Consider the following 25586-nt stretch of genomic DNA (forward strand, 5'->3'; position numbering starts at 1 on the left):
CACTGCATGCATGTACAAAAAGTTCATCCTGAAGGTGTAAACACACCTTATCAGATCAGCATCAATGTGAACAGTGAAGTTGGAATCTGCAGTCAGAAGGATTTCAGTCAGACAGATGAAATATTGTCCTTGTACCTGCAGCAGATTTGGCAGGGGGGCACTGCTGCATCAGGACAGCATATAGAAGTTTGGTAGCATGAAAATATTCTTGAAATCTTCAGTTTGGCTTGTGAGGATTTAGAAGATCACAATGATCGTGTTCTGTTCCTTCATTAGAGGAACTGATGCACAGTCATCTATAATTTACAGGGATATTTGCACTATAAAATCACACAGGCTTACTCATGAAACCACAGAAACATCACAGGCATGTGATGCTTCAGTAAATGAAGGTTGTTTGCATTCCTGCACCTCACTTCTGCTTGTCGTGATGATTTGATGCTGGACGTGTTATTTATGGAGAATCTCTCACTGCTGCCTGTGCTCATTTATAGTGTTGTCACAATAGTATGATCACAAACCAGCACTCATGTAATATATCACATTTATCTGCATGGAGCCACTGCTGCAGGCTCACTGTGTGTGTTTGCGTGTGTTTGCGTGTGTGTGTGTGTGTGTGTGTGTTACCACCTGCTGTGGTGATGTAGGTGTTTAGAGACCTGCAGTAATTACTTGACCCAAAAGCTAAGGGTCATTGAATCTACATGATGGTGACAGTTGTGTGTGCACGTGTGTCTGTGTGCATGTTACAGCACCATAGGATTTATAGTGTGATGCTGAGGTCATTCTGGGGTCATGTGGCCGATCTGTTCTCTTTTTCTTGTATTTATTGGTGTTTTCTAAAGACGTTTACTGCCATAGTTTTCTCCACTATGCTGTTTTTCTTTACATGCAGCCATTAATAATGTTTATTGTGACAGGCACAGATATACAGTGTACACAGAGCATTCAGAAATTCACTTATTTCAGTTTTATGTTGCAGCCTGATACAGTTGTTTACATTAATGTTTTCTTATTACTGCACAGTGTGTCACATAATGACGAAGTGAAAACAGAAATATCTGAAAAAGGAAAAACTGAAATATTACATTTACATAAGTATTCAGACCCTTTACTCAGGACTTAAGTGAAGCACCTTTGGCAGAGTCTTTTTGGGTATGACACAATGAACTTTGCAAACCTGGATTGAGGGAATTCCTGCCATTCTTGTTTGTAAATCCTCTCAAGCTCAGTCAGGTTGGATGGAGACTGTCAGGTTCGACATTCACAGAGTTGTCCCTAATCCACCTCTGTGTGGTCTTGGCTGTGTGCTCAGGGTCATTGCCATGTTGGAAGGTGAACCTTCAGCCCAGTCTGAGGTCCTGAGTGCTGGGGAACAGGTTTTCATTGATGACATCACTGTACTTTGCTCCATTCAGGTTCCCCTCCACTCTGACCAGTCTCCCAGTCCCTGCTGCTGAAAAACACCCCCACAGCATGATGCTGCCTCCACCATGCTTCACTGTTGGGATGGTATTGGACAGCGGATGACAGGTGCCTGGTCTCCTCCAGACATAACATTTAGAATTTAGGCTAAACAGTTCATTCTTGGTTTCATCAGACCAGAGAATCTTGTTCCTCACAGTCTGCGAGTCCTTCAGGTGCTTTTTTGCAAACTTCAAGCAGCTTTCATGTGTTTTACACTGAGGAGAGGCTTCCATCTAGCCACTCTGCCATAAAGCCCAAATCAATGAGGACTGCAGTGATGGTTGACTTTCTGGAGCTTTGTCCCATCTCCACACAGGATCTCTGGAGCTCAGTCACGGTGACCATCAGGTTCTTGGTCACCCCCGTACTGAGGCCCCATTTCAGTATTATGGAGGAAACGTCAACGTTTGAGCATTACCAAACAGTAGTTTCAGAATACAAATAAATGATCCATTTTAAGATTAGTGACTTGGTGGGACACTCCTGTCCTTTTTTATCTGTCGATAACATGTTAGTGTGATGTTCACTGGCTGAAAACAGGACTGAAGCTTTCTTTATATCCTTGATGGTGCAGAGATGTTTAAAATGCATATTTCAGAAACAGTCTCAGATTCTAAGACATTTTTGTAAATCCTCCAAATGAAGAAGTCCACAAAGCCTATGGAGCTGTGTAGAAAAATAAAAAGGAAAGTGCTGGAGCCTGATTAGTGGAGGAAAAGTGCCATTTACCAGAAATGTTAGCAGCTGGGATTAAATTTGAATGAGGGAGGAGAAGCTGGTGACTGAGGAGATGTACAGGCTCATACTCTGATGGACTGTCTACATACAGAGCCAGGCTGCCTGACTGATTGACTGACTGTATTTACTGACTGCTGCATCAGCAGGCCTGCATCCAGAGCAGAGCCCAAACAACACACACTGTGTAAGAGTCTCTGCTCTGATAAAGTTAGTAATGTCAAACTGCAGAGCCTGTTAATACCCAAATTTAGATATTAGAGTGTCAGGTATTATAACGTATAATGTGCCGACTTATATTAGAAAACAGGAGCCGACTGAGCCGTGCTGGCTGCAGAACATCCTGTTACAGTCTCAGTTAATCAAGCTAGAATTTGCTCTTTTCTTTCTTCCTTTACTTTTATTTTTCTGGTTTTCATGTTTCTACTTTTCTTCAATTCCACCTCATTTTCTTTCATCCCTGCTCTCTCTCTCTCTTCTCTCCTTTTTTTCTTTCTTCCAATTTCATCATCTCATCTTCTTTATTAACCTTTCTCCTCTTTTCGCCTTCCCTTCCATCTCCTCTTTTAGCCTAAGTTTATCCCTCTCTTGTCCAGCCCATGGACCTCCTCTTTAATTTCTTTAATCCTTTGCTCTTTTCCTTTTTTCATCTCATTTTAATCTCCTTCACTTAGTCCTGCATTTCTCCTCTCTCCGCTCCTCTCCTTTCTTCCCTCTCCTCTTCTCTCTTCTCTTTTCACTCCTCTCCTCTCCTCTTCTCTCTCCTTTTCTTTCTCCTCTATCGCTTATCCCCTCTACCCATCCACCCGAGCCCCCTCCCCGCTGTGCGTGTGTGCGTGTGGTGAGGGACGGCGGATGGGGGGAGCTGGGATGTGTATGTGTGCAGTCTGAGCGTGTTTGTGGGAGAACCGAGGACAGTTTCTCTCAGTCTCTCATTCTCACACATGATACTATGCTTCTTGCTTCGAGTCCAGACTGGCACTAGAACACAAGGTAAGAGACGATTCCTCTACAGCTCTGTTGTGCTTGCCTTCAGTGTCTGCGCGTTTGTTGTGCGCACTTGCTCATGTGCGCTTGCGGAGCTCCATGCTGGCATCACTGGCTGCTGATCGGGGCCGTGTACGACCATGTGGAGCAGGTTTGTGGTGTCAGAAACTAGGCGGCTGACAGAGTATGTCTCAGTGGAGGCTTGGTGAAGCTTTGTACATGTGGAATTCAATTCTGGCTCTTTATGCTTTGACAAGCAGTTGTTACAATCTGCGGGATTATTGTGATATTTACGAGCCACGCGTGATACAACCATGACCCACCCCTGAAGCTCCGGGGTCCTATATTCCCCTGAAGTTTTTTCAGGAGCGTGAGTGAAATGCTAAGGACGTTGCGGGGATGTTGTGAGGTGCATGCAGACGAGCCTACATTGAGGCTTTCATCCAAAGTGCCTCCGGGCTGAATGCGCGTCACTCCCCCAGAGGGAGTCCGTGCATCCCGGGAGTGTGATCATCAGCAGGACCTGACCTTTGTGCTGGTCCTGCCCTTTTTTAGTGCAGAGGAAAAGTTAATGTAATCAATTTTCTGATTTTGCTTTTAATTTTAAAAAATCCTCTGTGGCATAAGTGTGAGAGCTGCACCTGTGCGCTGCTGTTTCATAGAAGAGACCGTAAGATTCCGCTGATACTGCGCCTCTTGGTTGCAGAGTCCAGTGTCAAGTCAGCAGAAAGAAACATGCGACTTCTGGCTGAGCTTTCAAAATAAAGCCCTGCGTGGAGCAGGTTCTAGGTGCTCACTGTAAATATTCGGGCTCTCTGTGCTTTTGCTGTTCAGACTGTCAGAGTTAAAATTTGGCCAATATTCAGACTCATTAGGTGCAACTTAATTATATTTTATAGAAAACACAGCTGTTACATATAAAATAAGCGATTCTTTGTCGATATGTGTCAAAATAAAGTCCTGCTAGTATTTGTAATTGTTCCAAACTGACCCTCCTGTGCGTGTCGACGCAGCACCGAGCTATGATGCGTCTCCATCTTAACGTCGCTCGTGTTTCTTATGCCGGGACCACCACCCTCTCCTTGTGCCACTATCCAGCACACTCTGTTAGATTACACCCAGAGACTTCTGCTTTAAAAAGACTAGGGGTGCGGGCAGTGTGCGCCCCAACCGTGGTAAGGACCCAAACACAGTGTTTTTGGAAAACAGTGTGCACAACGTATGAAGGAAAGAAAGAATATTACACTTCCATGTCTTTTCTATGCACACAACGACCGTACTGTGTCCTACTTTATTCACTGGTGATCACAGACATGTTCATTTGCATCAGACTTTGCGCTTCAGTATTTTGCGCTGATTTCAGCTCTGTAAGCCTGAGGCACAGAGGAAAACGCACAGATTAGACATGTAAAACAGTTGATGCATTCAGTCTGAAGTCTGGCAGTAGGTTTAATGAGGGAGTGGGTTTTACAGCATGTACAGAAAGAGGAGGAGTGGGGATCCTCCTCCTGTGCACAGAAGCTGCAGTGGGTCTTCCTCCTCTCTCTCCTCTCTGCAGTTTTTCTGGGGCTTCCCTTGTTTTCCCTGCACCAGCCTTGAGCCCAGCCCTTCCTCCATCCACCTCTCTGTTTAGGAGACCATGCAACTCCCCTCCCCCTATTCCTCTGTAGATTTTTTTCTCTTTTAGGGAAGAGGCTGTAGGGAAACAGCACGTTCAGACACATTATAGGGGAATAATGTGGAGCTAGATGTCGTAAATTGTGCATCATTTCTGTCTAAGCAAATGTTTATTTTCACCATGTGAGTGACCTGGAGTCAGGGTGTACAGGGCGTTGGTCGGGACAGTTTGATGATGAGGCTTTTTCCTTTCTGTCCTTTGGTGTTTGATATTTGCTTTTACTGTGTAAGTCACAGCAGCTTTAGCTTCTTCTAGTGCTGCTTTACCGTTTGTACTGGCTGATGGATTATTCATTAACAGCTCTCCTTCCTCTCTGCCTCTCTTCCATTATCTCCCAGCTCTCCCTCTCACTTTCACTTCAGCTTCCTCCCATCTTCTCCTTCCTCTCTCCTCCCTCCTTCCCCTCCTCTCCTCTTTGCTGTCAGCATCTACTCTATCCCAACATCCTTTCCCTCTCTATGCTGACTTCCATTTCACAACTATAAGGCATTAAGCCAATTCTCTTATCTGGATGTTTCCTTGCTTTCTGCATCTTTAACCTAGATTTACCCAGGGGCTGTTGTGCCCACATCACACTTGTGCATTTTCAGCTCAGTCTTGGGTAAAGCTCTGGCACAACAGTGTCCCTGTGCTGCTGAGCTCTGAGCTGTTATATAACATGATACTTCCCAATCTGCAATGTTTTGATACTATCAAATATTTGTTGCACTTGTGATTTAGCAGGAAGACGCTGATTGATTGGTCAGAAGGAATGAGAGTGGGAAAGCTAACATGTTGGCTCATAAATGGCAGATGTGGTGCTGCAGGCAGGCCACGGTGAGGTTGCTGCAATTAGTCGACACTGTAGAAATGCTGATTCCTGCTTGGCTGAGCCTACCTTGATCTGTATGTCGTGCACTGAGACCGATCCTGTACAGATCTGATAGTTGTATTTGCTGCTCTGTGCAGCCCTCCACCCATTCACTGTGTCTGAGTTTGATCTTGATCTTGAGCTTAACCATCCAATGCTCTATCTCCTCTTCTCTCTGCACCTCACTACCCATCTTCCTGCTGACTCCCCGCCCCTCTCTCCTCCATCTGATTGCTCTTGTGGGACACACAGGACTGTTTTTAATTACCACAAATGATCTGGCTGATTGGGGCAGGGTGAAATAGTGTGTCTCTGTGAAGGGTGGTAACAGGCTCCTAAAAACGAGACAGAGGGATTGATTTTTTTTTTTTAGGCTGGACAGACTGGCAACGTTTATTATCATTTGGAGAGATGAGGTTTGGAGCTCCATCACAAAAGATCGGCTAACGTGGGAGTGCTATGCTGTGATGCATCGCTCCCTCAGGTTTAGCTGAAACTGTGAGATGTTACTGTGCAGCAAACAAACAAGCAAATAAACATCTTTAGGTTGATCTTTCTCAATCCTTACACTACCTGTCTCACTGTGGATGGTACCAAAGCAGGGAGATTAATGTTAGGATGGACAGGTGGACAGACCGAGCACCGATGTCTGGTAAGGAGATGGACTCCCAGACAGGCAGACAGCAAAGGCTAGAGATCAGATAAACAGAGACCTTGAGAGAAGAAGGCTGAAGAGCACAAGAACCTTTGGTGTTCTATATGAAGGAAAAATCAAGCTCCTATCATTCAGCTATTTCCACATGTACTGACACCTGGTCTCAGTCCTACACTAAATCTCTGAAGTACAAGTTCCCATCAAGTCACAAGTCATAATAAGCAAACTGAAATGAAGTTGAAACCCTTGTAAGTCCTTTCAGTGCACACTCAACATTTAAATATTGAAGGTGTGTGCTGGTGGCCTCCCTGTGTGTGCCTTTATTGTTCTGAGACTTTATCCAGTCAGAACTCAAGACCTTGATGTTTTTTAGTCACATCACGTGTCAAGTCCTAATTTTTATGACTCAAAGCTGATATAATGTGTCAGCTGGAGACACTGCATCGCCTCTCATTAGGTTTTGCATCCTCAGTGAAGGCTGAGCTGAACTATGACAAAGGGTTATGTAGACCAGACCACTGCTGGTTGTGACCATGGTGCTGTAGCTGTGACTGTGGCTTTGGTTTCCCTTCCCTTTGAATGGGTGTCACATTAGCTGTATTCAGGCTTTAGTTTGCCCTGTGAAGGGAAGTGGTTGTGCAGGATGAGTGTTGTGGAGATGGTCTCTCTCAAACTCCTGTGGTGTATGAAAACACATTTACCATATCTGACAGAAGAACTGGATTATATCAGGTCCAAAAAGGCTCCAACAGCCTTCTCAGCTAATAATGGAGCTCTTTACCTCAATGTGTGAGGCAGCCATGTTGTGCCGCCATGTTTCTACAGTAGCCCAGAATGGACAAACCAAAGACTGGCTCTAGAAGGGGAATCACGTTTTGTTTTAAAGATGACGACCACTATACCCCCTTCATGGGTTATGTTGTGAGGGATACTCAGAAGGTTGCATTCTGATGACACTAAATCTTTTATATTTTACACATTGTACCTTTAAGGAGCCCTAAGGAGTCACCACAGTACAGCTGCTGTAGCCATATCTACAATAACACAAACACACCCACACTACAGTACACAGTGCACACTGTTACAGCTCAGCCTTTTCAAATGTGCAATGAGCAATGAATGCATAATGGAAAGTGTCACATTATCTCTCAGCAATATCTGCAGAGCATTACCCTAAACTGGCAGTGCATGATGGAGGGACTGGCTCTGACTGACTCTGGCTCTGGACTCTGAGAGACTGGCCCAACACACTGACAGTTCCTAGAGATTAGACAGAATGTAAAATCCCCACACACTGTAGTGTTTCCCCCCTTTAGAGGACATTAACTGACGGCCTGACCTAACCCTTACCATAATGTTTTATTGTTCATGTTTCAGGGGCATTTTGGGAAGGTGAGCCCCTGAAGTGTGGCCCTATAAGCAGGTTTATACCCCCCACCCCAGTGTTCATGCTCTGAATGGCAGTAGATTTTTGGTTTGCATCAGAAGCAACTGGATCAGTAAACAGGGAGGATTTTTGGAGTAATGTAAATATTAACACCAGAGTCTGCAGTCTGCTCCGCACCACCAACACCTCAAATTACTTCACCTGATGAGCTACTGTGACTTGTTTTCCAGCTGATTTTGAAATTATGCAGATTTACCTGAACCAAGACAAAGAAAGAACAAAGTCAGAGTGAGTTAAAGAAACTGATTTCACAGCTAATGAACTGCAGCAGAGAGTGTGAGAGTTTTCTTCTTCAGACTGGCGAGGACAGAGGTCTGAGTGCTGCATCTGTACATCACTGATAAACTGACTACAAGCTGTGTATGTGTGTATATTACACCTTGTCTGTGTGTGTGTGTGTGTGTGTGTGTGTGTGTGTGTGTGTGTGTGTGTGTGTGTGTGTGTGTGTGTGTGTGTGTGTGTGTGTGCGTGCTGCAGTGGTGCCTGCTGAGAAGCAGCTTCTGACTAATAATTAAAAAAGTTTTTCAAATATTAAAAGTGTTTTTGAGAATCAAAACAGTATCACACAACATAATATCATGAAGTGTGTTTATATTTTCTTACAGGCAGAATGCGTCTCCTTTGCACGTCAAAATGACACATCTATGATTTGTTATATGTGAAAGGAAAAGTGTGGACGTCTGACTGGGCAGAATTTGGCTCTGCTGTCAAGAGGCAAATAAAAATCCACTCACAAATAAAAATACAGTGATTTGTTCTAGGATGATTTACAGCAGGAAATCTGCACAGTGCTGCTGGGCTTTGTTTCTGCAGCATTTTCATTCACATAAACTCATTTGGGTACAAATCTTTTCCTAAATGTCTGTGACTTTCTCCTTTATGTCCTCTGTGTTGCTGCATCAGTCTGCCTGTTCTTCTGTGCTTTAGGGATTTTATTCACTGCTTCACTGCTATTTCACTAATGCGTGTTTGAGTGCATGCTGTAATGTGCGTGTGTATGTTGTATTGTATTAAAGCTGGGGTGCCTGGTATTAGGCCTCCCGGGAGAGTGAGACTGCTGGAGGGAAGTTTACAGCCAATACCAAGATGAGATGCTGATTCTTTCACCGTCTCTCATGCTTCTTCTCTTTTATCCTCCCTCCCTGTGGAAGTTTGTTTAGCCTTCTTTATTCATTTTATAATTCATTTTACAACTGGCCATTCAATGTGCAATTTGAAAATGCATTTTGCAGTGTGCAAAGTGGCAATTCAATACTCAATTCACTTTGATGCTACAGCGAAGTCTCTGCCCTTAATCATGAATAAAAAAGCTTCATTGTGAAAGAAATTGAATTGTCTAGAATAAGATTCACTGTCCGTTTAAAATATTTAGTCTCACTGACTCTCAGCTAAAATGGAAATAACATTACTAAATATCCTCAGATCCAGGATCCATCTTCCTCCTCGTGTGATTGACAGATTCAACATCGGCCTTGTCATTTTTTAGTCCTCCTCCTCCTCCTCCTCCTTCCTCCTCCCACTCTCTCCTTCATTCTCCTCTCTCCTGTCAAAAATCATCCACCTTGAGGCTACTCTGTTAACTCCCACCTCCACTTCACCACTGCATGTGACTGACAGGTGGTAAACGTGTCCACTCATGCTTTTCCACTCGCTCCTCAGGGCTCAAGAAAAGGACACAGAGATATTAGAAATGAAATCCAACACTGGGATTATCTTCATCCTGCAGCCATGAAGTGTCATTTAAAAACACTGGCAGGATGTTCAGGTGGTTCGCATGTCTAAAATTCAGTTTAACAAATGTATATTATTATTATTATTTACATCCATGAGAGTAGATTAAATGATGTCTCTGTCAAATGAAGTAGAGTTTGGCAGCAGCACAAAATGACCACACAGCTGAATCATCATTTCTTTGAATGTTTTAAGAGAAAGTGTAAAAACATGTTTAAAGTTAGGAGAGGGTTATTGTTAAAGTTCACAGGCCTGTGACAGGACACAAACCCTCTGCATGACAATCATCTGCCCTCTGAGCCTGTCTTCTCTCTTACTATCCCACATGAAGGACTTCTCTCATGCACTGTTACTCAATATTGGTGTTGGTTGTAATTCAGTGAGTTGGGGAATCATCCAGACTGGGTCTAATTCCAGTGCCTGGCTTCTTTGTGCCGAGGGCGAAAACAAATGATAAAGGCTGGAAATGTGGAAATATTGGGGATCTTCTTTGTGCATGAGAATTATTCAGATCAAATGTTTTCCCTGCCTTGTCCTGGAGGGTTAGCAGTGCAGAGCAGGAGGTGCTGCGGTAAGGTGCACACTGCTGCATGGACATGTTGATGAGCCTGGCAGGGTCATGTGAGACAGACTCAGCTGTCAGATGGACACCAGTGGGTTTGGCTGCAGGAGCTCGGCTTCTGTTTTTAAGCCAACTGAGAGACAGTGACTGTTCAAACAGCTATTTTTCAGAATGTGACGTTAGGATGCAGAAATGGGTTGAACTCTACAAAAACATGTATTTTTGACTGTGCCGCCTTGTGCTGTGTTTGTTGCTGTATTTACACCCCACAGTCTTTTCTTTGGTCACCTGTCGTCCATATCATTTGCAGAAACACACAGTACGTGCATTGGTAAAAACACACACATCGTTCTGTGTCTCTGTGCTCAGAGACACACACACACATACCCATGCACAGATACAGCAGATACCACTGGTCCACTCAAACTGGTCTGAATCCAGGAACGGTGCTGCCAGCTGTTGCCCTTCTGGCTGTAAACTCATATAGACTCTGTCTGTTTTTACATTTGCATGATTGTGCTCTGTAGTTTAACACTGCCACCTGAGATTCTGTCCCAGTACTTTTCCACTGAGAGTGTTGTCACATCAGCTGATCACAGGGCACAGTTTCTCTAAACAGCTCCACAATTAGCTCTTGTCAAGCAGACAGCCAGTCCCAGGACCTGCAACAGAAACACAGTGTGGGGGTTGACTCTCTTACCTAATATGTGCCAACTTTGTTCGGGGTTCACTCTCTGCTTGTTACGTGTAGACCAGTGACCAGTGACCAGTGACCAGTGCACTTGCAGTTGCATTCAGCTAACAATAAAAACTTAAGTAGATGATCAGCCAATTAATCTGTTTGTCAAATTATTTCTCACTGATTAATAGGAAACTGCCACCACATTATCTTAATGTGGGAAATGTGTACGTGAACGTTTCTTTCTGTGGTTGTGTGGTTGTGTTCAGGATCAGTGCTGGCATTAGGTTGTGATGGTTGAGACTAGAGTAAGAGGTCAGGGGATGCATTATACGTCCACTTAAAAGGAAAAACAGTGGCATTATGGAAAACAGAAAAAATGAGATTTTGAAAGTAAGTCAAATTTAAGTAAACACTGCCTTGTCTCTCTTTGTTTGTGTATTTCATGCTTGTTGTGCGTGAATGTGTCTCTCAGGGTTTTTCTGTGTGTGAAGCAGCCTGGAAAGTCTAAATTTTACTGCAACTCATCCAGATGATCTGCTTTTGAACATTTCTGTCTCTAGAGACACACCTGAGAAGAAGCAAATACTTGAACAGATTTTCAGAAAGCTGCAGTAACTGTCAAACATTCGTCCAGTTGGACCATTTCATTTGAGCAAATTGCTGGAGATTGAAGAATAATCATGTCTGGGAGGCACCGATTAAACGATCAGTCCTTAGATATTCAGTGTTTTGCTCTCACTGTAATTAGACCAAGGCTGCCTTCAGCGACTGTCTCGTACAGTGTTCCCTCTGTCTGAATGACAACTAACTGGATGCGCGCACACACACACACACACACACACACACACACACACACACACACACACACACACACACACACACACACACACATACACATACACAAGCTGTGATTGGTTATTGATTTTTTTCAAGTCATTCCTCCTCCACAAACCTCCACCCTCTCATTCATCACACACACTGTGCTCAAATTGAATCCTGTCGCTGACTTATTTAAAGCAGTGATGGTCTCACTGATGTCTGAATGTGTGTGTGTGTGTGTGTGTGTGTGTTAGCAGTACCTTGTTATTGATATTTTTTCCTTCTGCCCTCAGCAGCAGCAGCACTTAGTTTTAATTAATTGAAAATCACAGTATTGGCTGCAGCAGGATGCTGCAGAGTCGACGTTTTGGTCTCTTTAACCAGTTGCTCTGATGCTCATGTCAGAAACAAAGTGGAGCCCAGAGAAAATCTATGGGCCGAACAACCTGAACACAGTGTCTCGCATCTGAGTTCAGTCTGTGCATGGTGGCAGTTTAGGAGCTGGATACATGTCCCTGACAGACATGGACACACAAACAGCATATCTGAGCATTAATCTATTATATGTACCCGACAGGTACCCGACAAGTATTGTATTAATACTTTATAGCAGAAAACCACACAGTAACTTAGTCGTATCCGCTGCCAGCATCTGGACCGTTTTCAAGCGTAAGGAGCTTAGAGAGCATCTCTGCAGGAAAACTCTCAGCTCAGTGTGAAAATCTTCTGTTTAACACGCCCCAAGCTTTCGTGTGTGGTGGTGAGATTATGTGACAGTGTGTTGCTTTGTGCCTCATGTCAGTGTGTGGCCATATGTTCGTCAGTGCAGCCTTTTGTAATCAAGGCGATGTGTGTTATATAAGACATAAACATTTATCCTGCCATCCTCTTGCACAGTAAAGACACAACCAGCACTGTATAGATGTGAGTGAATCATTGGCTGTGTGTCAGTAATGTATCTCTGTATACGCTGGTCATATAGTCACACTGAATATAAATGATCAGAGTTTACGACTGAGCTGCTGCTGCAAACATCGGGTTATGAAACAGTACGTCATTATGTAACTACAGCCACATACCACCAATGCAACAGTGACCTCAGTTTGGTTTCTAAGAGTCCACTGACTTACCTTACTCTCCTGTGACACTGCTGACTGCACCATGGACAGGTTTTATAAAAAGGATGTAAATCAGCGCAGCAGAACCAGAGATATTGGATTTTTCATTCCATGCATTATTCTTCCTCATCAAAACTGGCATCTATGTTTTCCACAATGCAAACTGATACCAACAGCTTAGTTGGAGAGTCAGTGCAGTGGCTGATGTAGCTTTGAGATAAGAAGCATTTACACTGGTCTAAATGAGACTGGATCAGTTTACAGTGGTAAATCTCCACAGGGCCGTTTATCTCGACGCCCGTACCAGAATCTGTAAGAGGGACCTGAGGACAAAAGACTAGAAAAGCAGTATCTTGGTTTCTAATCAGAGTGCACAGTTATGCTGTCGGTGTGGTAATTAATGGATGAACAATTAGTCCTGAGTCCTAAATAAACTGTTGACTCTCTTAAATTTTCTCTTGGTTTTTGCCATAACTGGGGGCTTGTGTTGTTGTGACTGTCGAGTTCACTGCTCATTGTTACTGTAGGATAAAAGACACACAACACTGGCTGCTGCTGCCATTTAACATGGGGGGGGGTGTATGCTCACACACCTGCGGACAACAACATTTTGTGGTTATATTGTCTCTTTGCAGTCATCTGTGACTGTCTGTCGTCATTTTCTGAGTCTTTCCTTGCTTCCTCTCAATCCTCCTCAAACACGGACATGTGGTTAATAATTGAAAACACGACACACACTGGCTCATCTGATGCCTCCTCTCAGCTGACACACACCGGCACTGTGGCGTGCTCCCTCTGACTGTCGGCATGAGCCAGTGTTTTGTTCTGTGCCTTGTATTGTCTTCGGGGTTTGCCTCTTATCATCAGGCCGCCTGGCTGCACCACCTGATAACGTTTAGTGTGCTGCAGCAACACAACACATCTGCACAAGACTCAGGTTTCAGTGAAGTCTGTCTGTTTTTTCACTGTTCAATAATAATTGATAATTGAAAGGATGAATAGTTGCAGCCTTACTGTGATGCTGTCATTGCTCAGAGCCCATTGTAGTCTCCTGTGCTGTTTGTGTTTTTAGTGCAGTTTCAGATTTTGTGAGTGATGTTATTTTCCATCTTGCTGATTTGTACCTGCCCAACCAGCCCAGAGATCATCTCCACCATAAAGCCTCAATATAAAGACTACGTCAGCAAAGCCAGAGAAGAAGAGTATATAATGTAAGAAAGTGTTTTATGTCCTAAAGATGTTTCATCTGTCAATTTATCTGTTGAAACATCTTCTGATCCACACATTCAGTTTCAGATAAGGAAGAAATGATTACAGCTGGAAGAAGTGGGAAGATGGGATTAGTAGTTTTCATGATTTAACAACACAAGAACCAAGAATTCGATCAGAAAAAACAAATGTTATGTTTTAAATAACCAACATTAGCTGCCACATTATTGCAGAGGTAATGTTACTGTTACTGTAGGTGAGATCAGCTTTTCATGGATTAGCAGCACAGGCCTTATGCTGCAGCTCACCTTCAGGACTGTTTGGATAACTCTGAATGGGGAAACCAGGATCAAATGGAGTGTGAAAGGAAAAGAAATGAACATAGCATCAGGAGAGCAGCTCTGCCCCTGTCTATGAGGTCAGAAAGGTCTGGGTGGCTGGAGGAGAGGAAGCAGGAAAAAAAGATGAGGTGGGTTTCAGAGTAGAGCTCGTTTTGTTACAGCATGACACTTGTAATGAAGAGGAGCTGGAGATGGACAGTTCTGTCTCACATTAAAACGGGATCCTCTGCTTATCCTCTGTAAAGACGGACACCAGGTTTTAAAGGGATTTCCTTGGTTTATTTTGGAACAATATGAAAGTCTGTTTGCAGAGACCTTAAATAAGCTTGAGCTTTGTGAAGCTTAAAAAATGAACTGTCAACAAAATTCATGAAAAGACCAAAACCAACAGTGCACTAGTTCATCTATCAGTAGTTTTTGCCTTCCCTACCCCGCTTGTTCCTACTGATAACATAACTCCCTCAAAATGAGGTTTTAAAAGTAATATCCTAAAACAAATGCAAACTCTAGTTTTATCCAAATGTTATTTCTGCAGGAGGAAATGCAAAATGTTCTGGGGGACTATTTTCAGTCATGGATTTGGACATATTTTTGTGCTCCAGTGGGTATTTGAGGCAGCAGGATGGTGATCTGGGTCTCTGCATGTTTACTGCTAGAAATAAGCTGCGACACTACATGATGTCAGAGATTCATTGCTCCAAGGATTTGTGGCAATTTCAGCAATTTAAGTTTTATACAATATCATATATTCTAAATGTTTAAAACGTTGAAATGAGTGTAATTCACTCTAATACATGTCTAAACTGCACAGTGAAATGTCACCACTGAAGGTATGTTTGTAAACTAGGTGCTTTAAAAAAAATGCTTTCACTCTAGCTGCACTCTTGACCATAGAGAAATCTTTTAGTTGCATGTGATCAAATCTATATATTTTAACTGCATTTTGTTATTTGGGTTATAAAGTCTGTTCATGTGTTTGCTGATCTGTTTGTTTGTCATTATTTGTTCTGTTCAAAGTGTCTGATTGTAACCCCTGTTAAGAAATCTATCCACACAGAATCTTGCCTGAGGACGTCACACTCAACAAACAACAACAGAAAACTCTGAAGCTGTGCTGTCAGAGAGCTGAGTCTCAGCTGTCAATCATTTGTGCATTCATGAGGATTCACTGTCAGAAAAACAAATTCCGAGAGTAAACAATAAAGGAGAAGGATAATTAACAGTTTCCGCTCTAAATCATTTGTTAGAAAACAGAAACTCTCAGAGCAATAACGAAGGTCAGCTAAATAAAGCTAAAATAGGGAGGGGACTAGATTCAGTTACTTCTGTAGCTTTCATTACTTAGTTGTCACTGAGAAACATCACTGGTTAGTATTAATCTGGGGATAAAACACTAAAGGTCTCTTTACCACACACAGGATCCAGTTTCTCACCAAAGGTAAAATAATCTCTGTAATAATCTGCAGTAGCCACCATGTCTCACTGATTTAGTGTCCTGAACTCACTGCTGTCAAAAGAGGGAATGTGAACAGTTTAAGCCGCAGGAAAACTGACTCATAGATTAATCATATTCCTCTAATTATTTCTGTTATATGCTGTCAGAAGGTGAATATATTAGTGATGATAATGTAAAACATGCTCTGGGTCTCCAGCAGTGGTTTTCATTGCACTTCATCACCAGGCTCATTACTTACCATCCTACATTTTAACCCTGGGCTCAGAGTTGAAAGTTGTGAAATGTTATTCATATTTGGACACCTCCTGTCACAAGAAGGTTTAGTGGTGATGCAACACCACCTACCTGCCTCACACCTCGAGCCTGTGTTAAGATCTGACTAAGCTGCGCCTTCGAATCAGCTAATGTGTGATCGACGTAGGAAGCAGAAAGTCACTAATCAGGCTGAAATACGGGTCAGATGTGATAATTCAATTCAACTCAATTCAATTTTTTTTGTATAGCACCAAATCACAATACAAATCATCTCAAGGCACTTTACAAAAAAAAACAAAGAAAACCCAACAAATCCCTTATGAGCAGCACTTGGCGACAGTGGAGAGGAAAAACTCCCTTTAACAGAAGAAAAAACCTCCAGCAGAACCGGGCTCAGTTTGGGCGGCCATCTGCCTCGACCGGTTGGGGTGAGTGGATAGAGCAGAGAGAAAAGAACAGCAACAATAAACAACAAATAGAGAGGAAGAGAAGGGAGGGGAGGGGTAGGGTAGGGGAGCTCAGTGCACCGATGGTCCTCGGGCAGTCTAGGCCTATAGCAGCATAACTAAGGGATGGTTCAGGGTTACCTGAAGCCAGTCCTAACTATACGCTTTGTCAAAAAGGAAGGTTTTAAGTTTAGCCTTAAAAGTACAGAGAGTATCTGCCTCCTGAACCCAGACTGGGAGCTGGTTCCACAGGAGAGGAGCTTGATAGCTAAAGGCTCTGCCTCCCATTCTGCTTTTGGAAACTCTGGGAACCACAAGTAGACCTGCACTCTGAGAGCGAAGTGGTCTATTGGGATAATATGGTACTATGAGGTCTTTAAGGTATGAAGGAGCTTGATTATGAAGGGATTTGTATGTGAGAAGAAGGATTTTAAATTCTATTCTATATTTTACAGGGAGCCAATGAAGAGAAGCTAATATAAGAGAAATATGATCTCTCTTGCTAGTTCCTGTCAGGACTCTGGCTGCAGCATTCTGGATTAACTGGAGGCTTTAAATGGAGTTACTGGGACATCCAGATAGTAATGAGTTACAGTAATCTAGCCTTGAGGTAACAAATGCATGGACTAGTTTTCTGCATCATTTTGAGACAGGATGTTCCTAATTTTGGCACAGGTGTTGCACAGGTGAAAGAAGGCAGTTCTGTTTTATGTGTGAGTTAAAGGACATGTCCTGGTCAAAAATAACTCCAAGGTTTTTCACAGTAGTGATGGAGGCCAGGGCTATGCCATCTAGAGTAGCTATAATTTTAGAAAAGTTATTTCTGAGGTTTTTAGGTCCAAATATAATGACTTCTGTTTTCTCTGAATTTAAAAGTAGAAAGTTATTGGTCATCCAGGCCTTTATATCAGTTAGACATGCTTGAAGTCTGGTTAAATGGTTTGTGTTAACAGTTTTCATAGATAGATACAACTGAGTGTCATCTGCATAGCAGTGGTAATTAATAGAGTGCTTCCTAATGACATAGCCTAAAGGAAGCATGTACAGGGTGAACAGAATCGGTCCTAGCACAGAACCTTGTGAAACTCCATAACTCAATTTTGTGCGTGTGGAAGGTTCATCATGGACATGAACAAACTGGAATCTGTCCGAGCCAAGACTCCTGGATCAAGACTAGGCTTTTTGAGTAAGGGTTTGCTTAGTGCAGTCTTAAAGGCCTGTGGTACGTAGCCTGATACTAGAGATAAATTTACGAAGTCTAATAAAGACGAGTTCATTAATGGCAGGGTGTCTTTAAGCAGTCTAGTCGGGATGGGGTCTAAGAAACACGTTGATGCTTTAGATGGAGCAACTACTGATGTGAATTCAGAGAGATCTATGGGAGAGAAGCAGTCTAAACATAACTGAGGTCCTACAGATGATTCAAGAGCTACTGTAGTAGAAGATTCATTTATTGCAGGTATAGGAAGCATCTGCTGAATTTTATCTCTAATAGTTGTGATTTTATTTGTAAAGAAACTCATAAATTCATCACTGCTGAGAGCTAAGGGAACACTGGGCTCAACAGAGCTGTGACTTTTTGTCAGCCTGGCTACAGTGCTGAAAAGAAACCTGGGATTGTTCTTATTTTCCTCGATTAGTGATGAATAGTATGCAGTTCTGGCTTTACGGAGAGCTTTTTTATATGTTAATAGACATATGAAAATTCCTCTAAATTTGTGGAACGCCGCTTCCTTTCCAGCCTTCGTGATGCCTGCTTTAAGGTACGAATATGTAAATTATACCATGGGGCTAGTCTTCTCTGATTCACTAACTTCTTTTTCAGAGGGGCCACAGTATCAAGTGTTTCACACAGTGAGGCTACAGCGCTGTCAACAATATGATCAATTTGGTAGGGAGTGGGATTGAGGCAGCTGCCCTCCACTGTGTTGGCCCATGGCATAGATGTAAATAAAGATGGAATAATTTTCTTAAATTTATTAACAGCGTTGTCGGATAAACATCTGCTGTAGTGGAATTTTCTTCCAAACGCTGCATGATCCATCATCTTAAATTCAAAAGTTATTAAAGAATGATCTGACAAAACAGGATTTGGGGGAAAAACTATTAAATGTTCAATTTCGATGCCATAGGTCAGAACAAGATCAAGGGTGTGATTGAAACAGTGGGTGGGTTTATTAACATTTTGAATGAAACCAATTTAATCTAATACAGAATTAAATGCAATGCTGAGGCTGTTATTTTCAACATCTACATGAATGTTAAAATCTCCCACTATAATGTCTTTATCTGATCTAAGCACTAAATCAGACAGGAAGTCTGGAAATTCAGTTAAAAACTCTGAGTAAGGGACAGGTGGACGGTACACAATGATATGAAGATATTTTTCTGTAAAGTGTATCTGTCCGATGCTGCAGCAATAGTTGAGCCGTCCAACTTTATTTATAAAGCAGCTTAAAAGCAACACAGTTGGCTAAAGTGCTGCACACAGAAATGAAGTACAAAAGTAAAACAATAAAAAAACAACAATAAAAACAGTAAAATATTGAAACTAGTAAAAGCTAACTTCCCAGGCTGAGTTAACTGTTAAGAGAGAAAGTGTGTTTTAAGAGAGGACTTAAAAGCAGCGAGTGAATCACCCTACCTGGTGTGCAAAGGCAACTCATTCATATTTTAGGGGCAGCTAGTGAAAATGTGTGGTCACCTCTAAGCTTCCTATTTGTCTTAGGGACGACGACTGATCTGCCAACCTGAGAGAGTGTGAGGAAGCATATGGCTGAAGTAGGTCAGACAGATACTGTGGGGCGAGACTATGTAGACATTTAAAAACAATTTTTTTTAAAGAATTTTAATATTAATCTGAAAACGAACCAGGATCCAATGAAGTGACACTAACATTAGAGTAATGTGCTTGTGTTTGTTTCTACCAGTTATAACATGTGCAGCAGTGTTTTGAACCAACTGTTGATGTTCAACCAGGTTCAACCTTTCCTCAGGTGTGAGGAGCTGCTGCTTTAAACACAGTGTTGATATTGGTCTGAACCCACTCGGCCATGGTTGGGTTGTTGGGTTGAGCATCTGACGTTTTAGTCTTTGCAGTGTGTCCCACTGACACTAGTATGTATCAGTGTAATCTCCATGATTTCACCCATTTAGTGCAGTTATTTCTCTCCTCCACCTCTTCCTTTCTCCTTCCCCAACCACAGACCAAGTCCTGCCAACAGCAGCTCCACCTGCAGCTTCTTCTCAGACATGTTCTGGATCAGAAGCAGCTATAAACCGTCTGTGGTGTGAAGATGGTCAGCAAACGCTGCTTTGGTTACTCTTTGTATATCTGCACTATAGGTCTTCTACTGTCCCTGTTTGAGTGACCAATACAGACTACTGCCCCCTGCTGGTGTGGAGAGGTATTTCCTCTCACCACGTGCAGAACATATGAGCTGGTCGTCAGCTGGAGTCTGTGTGGTGTGTTCAATGACACTTCGTTCAATGACGAATGCGAGATTCAGCAATGAAACAACTGACCACCATCATCAATAGTTCTATTATACTGGCTTTTCTCAAGTTTCTGCAGCTGCCTGTTTCTTTGTGTGTGTGTGTGTGTGTGTGTGTGTGTGTGTGTGTGTGTGTGTGTGTGTGTGTGTGTGTGACGTGACGTGTCCCCCTCTCATTACGCAGTCACTCTGTCGTTCCTCTCTCTGCTCCCTCTGGCCCTCTCTTCTGTCTCCCTCTTGTTTTCTCAATCACTCGCTCATCCCATCATCCCTCGCTTCCTTTCAGCCAGTCACGCACAACTCTAAAGGCTTTGTTTTCAAGTGCTGCAGCCTGACACTGCATGGCACACACAATTGCCCTCTCAGCAGACACACTTACAGGCTTTCTCAGTCACACACACGGAAACACACACATCCACATGTTAAATCTTTTACATCAGTTATTATTGCACAACATGCAACTGTTTACAGAGGTTGAATGTGGAGATACATAAACTTTATTTATCTATTTATTTATCTTTATCTTATGTTCTCAGGCATCTAGAGAGGCCTGAGAACAATCCAGCAAACAAAAACAGGCAAATATCCACATACAACAATAAAAACAGTTAGAAGACGCATGTTCAACATGAGATAGTAAAACTTCCGATTGTCAAGAGAAACTAACTTGAGGGCAGTTTGCAGGTCATTCTGTTGAAACCTGAGTCACATTTTATTGTAAATGTCCCTCTACACAGGTGTAAAATATGTGTTTTTGTGGTTTCGTGTTCTTGATGTGTCGCCAACCGTGTGCTCAGCTCAGCTGGTTTCAGTTCCTTTTGGAAGCATCCTTCAGGGATGAGGGTTATCACTGATCATCCATCATATTCCCAACAAGCTGTTTCTCACCACAGCACACTACTCTTGTCTCTCTGATCCTTTTCAGAAAGGATAGTTTTTTTTGTCTTAAAACTAATCATAAAAAAACAAGTGGTGACATGCAACCATGATACCAAGTCACAGAAGTGTTCAGGTGGCCTCATCACAGCAGGACAGAAATACAAAGTGTGACTGTCTTGGATCAGGGTAATGGACATTTGTATGTTATCAGTGAGTTGGTTTTTGTCATTTAGAGGAAAAATAATGAAATAATGCCATCCATAGTAAACACATACACACAGTATAACATGCAGTTCCATGTAAGCCAGCAGATAATTTTCCAATTAATTAACGTCTATTCAGATTTGCTTAATGTCTCTCTGAGGCACAGAGAAGCCACGACACGATCATTAACGTGCACAATGACTGCCACATTTCTACTGGGTCAACACACCGAAGCCTCTGCTCATTTCTGAGTGCTTCTGGTAATTGAGCTGCTCTGTTCTAAAACAATGCAAGCAGAGATAAAAGGCTGAACAGGGCTGTGAACAGTAAAACAGGAGGTTAGGACGGTGACGGCAGCGTCAGAGATTTAAGGGAGAAAACGTGACCTGACTGAAGAGTATAAAAGCTGCTGAATGCTCTAATCCTGCACATTACTTCCCTTTGTAAGTGGTAAAGGTGATTACCCACAACTGCTTTATTCCTGAAATGAAACCTTTTGTGCTAACCAAGTACACGTCACAACCCTTTAATGCCAAACAATGTCATCTAAAATATTTCTGAATTTTTCTGCAGGAAAAGCTTTTGAACATTTAACTTGAAAACAGTAAAATCTGCTCTCACATTCTGGGCCTTTTCTGCTTCTCTGCTCGTCTGTCCCTACACTTAAACTCCAAACTGTCAGATCGTGCAGGTTTCTACCAGGACATGCATAATTTAAAGCTGATGGATACAAACAAGTGTGTGTCTGTTTGGTATTCATGCATGAGAGATGCAGTTTTTCTAAATGTGGGTGCATGTGCAGCTCTATTGTTTCATGTAGGTTTGATTAGCAGGACATCAGCAGGAGATTGTTGTGTAAGCGCATTTGACCTCATGTTATTAATCTTCTTTCAAAGCTCCTACACTGCAAATATGCATCATACCAATACACAGTAGTTTCAACTGTAAACTGGGAGATCAGCTGCAGTGAAATGTTATGGAGTGAATGAACAGACTGAGGATTAACATGAACAAATGATTTCATTTAGATGTTAGTCCAAGCTGCCACTAACACAAGGTTGTGGTTTTGGTCTGTGACAGTTACTGAAGACATGACAGCTGACTCAGCACATCTGTAATACACCTGAACAAGCTGATCAGCTGCAGCAGAATAAATGTCCACTGGAAGCAGAAGCCGCAGAGAAGACAGTTTAGTGCATGTAGCTCCTGGCTCTCCAACATGGCCACCAGAGGCTTTGTTATTTCATTTCATTTGCCAACAAACAACTTCCTTATTTCCAAACCAAACATTAGTTTCAGTCAGTGTGTAATTATGTTGTTTCCTCCGAGCTCAAACACTCTGTAGGTGTTTGTGTTTCTGAGGCTGCATCAAAGGCGACTGGTGCAGATACAGGCGGAGCATTTAATAAGGTCCACCTCCACAAGCTGCAGGGAAACTGTCTGAACTCGGCATCTGAGCAGTTTAAAGCTGCAGGTTCTGACTCTTATCTGTCGTTCGGCACTTTTCAATTCTTGTGCAGTTTTATGACAGTGATTTTTGCAGAGGTTGTAGTGATAATATAACAGTTCATCAATAAAATGTTTTAAAGCTAAGGATGCATCATAAAGCACCTGCATGTTTTACATTCAGTATAAGATATATTTGTATGAGATATATTCATGCTTCTCCTGGCACTGCTCTGTATCCCAGAATTCACCACAGTCGCTGGTTTTAGGAGTGGCACAGTGGTTAGCACTGTCACCTCACAGCAGAAGATTTTGGGTCTGAACCCCGGTGGACCCGGGGCCTTTCTGTGGGGATTCTGCATGTTGTCCCTGTGTCTGTGTGGGTTTTCTCCTCCCACAGTCCAAACACATGCAGGTTAGGTTGGTTATGAGTCAGCCCTATGATAGACTGCTGATCTGACCAGGGTGGACCCCACCTCTCACAAACTGCATGCTGGGATTGGCTCCAGACACCAGTTTTCCACCAGTTTGACCGTCACCACATAAGACTAAGGCTCCCAGGACATCGAGGTTATGTGTAAACACTGAAACTGCTCCTAGTTTGTTTTACTTAATAAAACTGAATCATTAAAAATCTAAAATTGTCAAAAACATTAATGTTATGTTTGTTTTATTTACAGTAGACTTTTTATCAGTGAAGTTGATGTATTAATTGTAGGCTCCTCTCTGAGCTGTGGTTTTCACTATGATGCCTGATTGTGCATTTGTCCCCTATATAAAAACTAAACCATTGAAACTCTGAGTTTGATCCAACTGTGCATTATTTTTGTGTTTTTGGTAGAGCCATGGGATGGCCCCATTAAATAAGCGTTTCCCATGGGCACTGTTAAACTTCTATACACTTGTGGCTGTAACAGGAACCTGGTAGTCTAATAGTTAGTGGAAAAACCAGTGTGGAGGGAATTCACTGCTCCCAAAGTACTTCCCAGGTTGAGCTGACACCATCAGGGACAAAGATTTGGAGGGTGAATTAACGTTGCAGCCAAAGACCTGGGACGCTGAAGATGGTGCTGCTTCTACTCTTCACACTTCTTGGCATCACACTAAAGGAGTTTTTAAGAAGTAGAGCAAATGAGACTCTGTCCTCTCCTCCCTGTCACCAAACGGTTGTTTACCCTTTGGTTATTTGTCTCTGACGGCACTAAAAGCTTTGCTGTGTTTATTTTGAGCTGATGAAATTTGCTGGTAAAGCCAAGAAAGTGATGCTTTGTGCTAACAAGAGCTTAGTGATATTTAATCCGTTGGTATTAATCCTGTATTTAGCCTGATTTAGTATAATGATGCTTCATCCCACAAGTCTGTTCCTAGAATGGGGGACAACCCTCAGCTCATGTTGTAGTATCTCATTAATGAATGCGTTTGTGTCTGTGGGAGATGGATTGTCCTAATGACACTGAGTCAGGTGTGTGTGTGTGTGTGTGTGTGTGTGTGTGCGTGTGTGTGTGAGAGAGGAAGCTGTGCCTCAGTGTGTTTTACATATGTGTGTTGTATTGAATGCCTACTCTGCTGGGTATCTGGTTCCTGTAGACTCTTTTCTCCTTCTGTTGCTCGTTCACTGTTTTTGCGTTGTGTAACGTCTGGAGTTACGTGAATGAAACATTGCATCTTTAAGAACATGAAATATGACATAGCATAAAGAAACACATTGCAACACAAAATCCATTAGGAAACAGTTTCCAGTACATATGAATTCATTCATACGTTCTTGAAACTTAATTTCCCTCTTACATTTTTCCTCTCCACCTTATTGACACAGTGTCACATCCCCTGGTTTCAGTCATAACTCATGCACATAAAAACAGCAGCTTCTCAGACTTTTATGGATAAATGTTCATAAACGTGTTCAGGTGTAAAAGATGATTAGTGTCATTTCGTGAATTGGGATGAATAAATAATCTTTAAAATATTAAAACACCTATTCACCACTTTGTTTTAGTGTATTAAAAGTCATAAGTTTGTTTAGGTACAAATACTTTGGCACATACATATAAAAAGCAATGAGCTTATCTCACATTTCCCAACTGGATGTCTGTATATATATATATATATATATATATATATATATATATAAGACAGTGAAATGTCCATAACTTTGTTACTGCAGAGTTTGAGGAAGGAAGTGTCGTGTGTCGTGGATGTTTCCCTCTTTTTTCCTGAGCTGGAACTGTAACACGACAAAGCAATCTGAATTTCAACACTGCACTGAAAGTGAAAGTGACTACTCTTGCCAAGTATGGTGACCCATACTCAAAATTCCCCTCTGCATTTAACCCACCCAAAGTGCACACACACAGCAGTGAACACACACCCGGAGCAGTGAGTCCAGTGAGCAGTTGGGGGTTTGGTGCCTCTCTCCAGGGACTCACCTCAATCACGGTATTGAAGGTGGATTGAAGGTCCTGAGACTCGAACCCGCAACTTCCGGGTTACAAGTCCGACTCTCTATCCGTTGCAGTCTGTGGAAATTGTGATGCTAATTGTGATTGGCATACTGGCATGGTAGGATCATTAGCATAGCACACTGTGGTAGTAGCCTGAAACCTGCGCTAGGTGTGTGTGTATGTTGTTGTTGTTGTGGTCTGACACACTGATTTAAAGTGTCTGAGAGCACCAGGAGACACTGTGTGGGCACAGCAGTTGTCTCCTGCTTCACCCAGACATCCACCCACAAATTCTCCACTCCCCACTGTTTTCACCCAGACTCCACCTTCCTCCTGTCAGTGCATTAAGGGGTATCCCACAGACTGAAGTGCATTTTATTTTGGTATCTTCAACCGTTATACCACTCGGCTAGATAGTCATGAGTCAGCTTTATTCAATGAAATGCTGCTCCACATGTACACATATATATTAATCCATCCATCCATTTTCTCACTTATTCCTAACCAGGGTCACAGGGATCTGCTGGAGCCTATCCCAGCTCTCTTTGGGTGAAAGGCAGGGGTCCACCCTGGACAGGTCACCAGTCCATCACAGGGCCACATTATTCATATTATAATATAATATTTACAAAGAAGAATACAGAATATGTATAACAAACACAGCAACCATGACATTTACATAAA

The 25586-nt window shown here is 42.5% G+C and overlaps 1 protein-coding gene across 1 annotated transcript in view; it reads left to right on the forward strand.

Moving 5' to 3' along the window:
* The first annotated feature begins 3065 nt into the window (after window positions 1-3065).
* Window positions 3066-25586, forward strand: part of slc8a2b (solute carrier family 8 member 2b) — a 122458-nt gene continuing 99937 nt past the window's right edge. The window contains exon 1 of the mRNA XM_026328534.1: window positions 3066-3195. The gene's annotated coding sequence lies outside the window, so the exon portion shown is untranslated. The remainder of the gene's footprint in view (window positions 3196-25586) is intronic.

This window comes from Mastacembelus armatus, chromosome 13 (assembly GCF_900324485.2).
Source record: "Mastacembelus armatus chromosome 13, fMasArm1.2, whole genome shotgun sequence".
Classification (NCBI taxonomy): Eukaryota; Metazoa; Chordata; class Actinopteri; order Synbranchiformes; family Mastacembelidae; genus Mastacembelus; species Mastacembelus armatus.